This window comes from Etheostoma spectabile, chromosome 10 (genome assembly GCF_008692095.1).
Source record: "Etheostoma spectabile isolate EspeVRDwgs_2016 chromosome 10, UIUC_Espe_1.0, whole genome shotgun sequence".
NCBI lineage: Eukaryota > Metazoa > Chordata > Actinopteri > Perciformes > Percidae > Etheostoma > Etheostoma spectabile.
Window position 1 is genome coordinate 24,606,995 of NC_045742.1, and position 2,398 is coordinate 24,609,392.

At 42.5% G+C, this 2,398-nt stretch overlaps 2 protein-coding genes across 2 annotated transcripts in view; one reads left to right on the forward strand and one right to left on the reverse strand.

Annotated features, from left to right (window-relative positions):
* vps8 (VPS8 subunit of CORVET complex) overlaps window positions 1–2,398 on the reverse strand; it is a 179,632-nt gene that overhangs the window by 138,654 nt on the left and 38,580 nt on the right.
* LOC116696470 (DELTA-stichotoxin-Hmg2b) overlaps window positions 1,974–2,398 on the forward strand; it is a 3,321-nt gene continuing 2,896 nt past the window's right edge. Inside the window, exon 1 of the mRNA XM_032527501.1 lies at window positions 1,974–2,073. The gene's annotated coding sequence lies outside the window, so the exon portion shown is untranslated. The remainder of the gene's footprint in view (window positions 2,074–2,398) is intronic.

Sequence of the window (2,398 nt, forward strand, 5' to 3'; positions counted from 1 at the left end):
TGCAAAATAGCAGGGTGTTAAAATACTTATTTTCCTTACTGTAAATGTCTAATCCGTCATTTGATGCCTTTTGGAGATACAAATTTTTACCTGGGGTGCCCAAACTTTCGAGCCCCACTGTACTGCTAACTCTTTTTTATTAACTGATGCGGCTTCTTTTGGCACCAGGGCTGAGTTAAATTATAATTAAATTGTAATTGTTTTTTTTTTTTTGTTTTTTTTTTACAGTGATCTGATATTGACTGATAAAATCTTGGACTCAATCTTTTAAAATATACTTTAAAAAAGTTTTTAATGTGTTTTTAATGTAAACATTAACCTGGTGAATTATAAAAAAATATTTGAGGGTTGCTTCTTGCTTATACAACTTACAACATAAGCTCTCTGAAAATCTGAGCAGCAGGGTCAGTATTGCATTTGCTTTAACACACCAAGAGAGCTTAGACAGAGGGCAAAGCTCTCGATCTTCCGGTCAATGTTCATCATGAAAGCTGGGTCATGACCAAAATAACTAGATCACAGAAACAACGGGCCAAAATGGGTTTCCTCAGGAGGGTGGCTGGCGTCTCACGTTCTATTTTATTTTGAAAATTAACCAGATGTTTTATTTGTTTCTGTGCTCGACTCCCTGTTCCGCTTCTTGTTTGCCGTGTGCTGAATTGCTGCGGAGCTCTCTGGCGTCAGTCAAAAATTGAAGCTCTGCGTATCTGCACCGGAGGGCTGAGGATCTTGCTTGCAGCTGGGACGCAGCTGTTCCGCAGTATGTGGAAATACACACATTGACTTTAATGGAAACCAAATCAGCCGTTCCGCATCCTGTGGAATTTGGGGGTTAGAGATAGGGTGAGAAGCTCAGTCATTTGTGAGAAACTCGGAGTAAAGCCACTGTTTCTTTGCGTCGAAAGGAGCCAGCAGAGGTGGTTCAGGGCGCCGCCTGAGGTGGTCCTGGGCGCCTCCCTAGGGAGGTGTTCCAGGCACGTCCAGCTGGTATAAAGCCTCTGGGAAGACCCAGAACTAGCTGGAGAGATTATATCCCATTACACTGGCCTGGGAACGCCTCGGCCTCCCCCAATCAGAGATGGTTAATGTTGCTCAGGAAATAGATGTTTTAGTTACCCAACTGCCAGACAACATCCAGAAACGTCACCGGGTTCTCTGGGAACCAAGCTCACCTGAGATGTACTGACACAAGGTGGAAAAGTGTGACGAGTGAAGGAAAAGGACCATCCAGACTGTTATCAGCGCAAAGTTTAAAAGCCGGCATCTGTGGTGGTATGGCGGTGTGTTAGTGCCCGTGGACTGGGTAACTGTGAAGGCACCATTAATGCTGAAAGATTTTTGGAACAACATACGCTGCCATCCAAGCAATTTCTTTTTGAGGGATGTTCCTGCTTATTTCAGCAAGACAATGCCATGCCACATTCTGCATGTTTTACAACAGGGTGGCTTTGTAGTAAAAGAGTGCAGGTACTAGACTAGCCTCCCTGCAGTCCAGACCTGTCTCCCATCATGAAGCGCAAAATTCAACAACGGAGCCCCTGAATTGTTGAGCGACTGAAGTCATAAACGCTTATTGAGTGTTGTTAAAAGGAAAGGTGATGTAACACACTGCTAAGCCCCTCTCCCAGCTTTTTGGAACAAGTTGCAGGCATCAAATTCAAAATGAGTAATCAGTTTGAAGATTAAATATCTTGTCTTTGTAGTGCATTCAATTCTGTTTTGTATGAGTAACCTGTGAACATTTCTGGCCACTAAGTCCTTAACCTCCTGCGGACACCCTGTACAAATAATTGAGATCAATTTTAAAAGGTTCAAACAAAAGAAGGCGTAAATTTGTAATCACTACGGTCCAAGACTTTCTCAGTGATAAAGTGCTGGCGGAAACAAAGGGGGGAGCTGATACTGGACAGAAGATAAGGAGGGAGTCAACTGGCGCCTAAAAGTCCTGATTACCTGAGTCAATAAAACCCGGAGTGTGACTTCACCACCACATCCTGCCTGAAACCTGGACCAACAATCTGTCCACACCAACAACTGGTTTAGTCTTTTTTCAACTCTGCAGATCACACAAAGGTTAGTACACTTTTAATACTTTTAGATATTAGACATTGAGTGTGGGCTAATGTTGCTAACATTTAATGACATTTATTTTCAAATGGACTTGTTTTTAATCGATTTTTAAATTCATTCATAGTCCTGAAAAAAGTTAATGTGTGTTTTAGTCATGTTTAGATGATTCTCATCCATCAACATTTTAGTGTAGTTTTAAACATACTTTAATTTAAAGCCTATAAGTTGTCTATGCACAAACGGAGGGGCATATACAGGGGGCGGCTGTGGCTCAGTGGTAGAGTGGTTGCCCCCCCCCTGCAGTCATTGTCGAAGTGTCCTTGGGCAA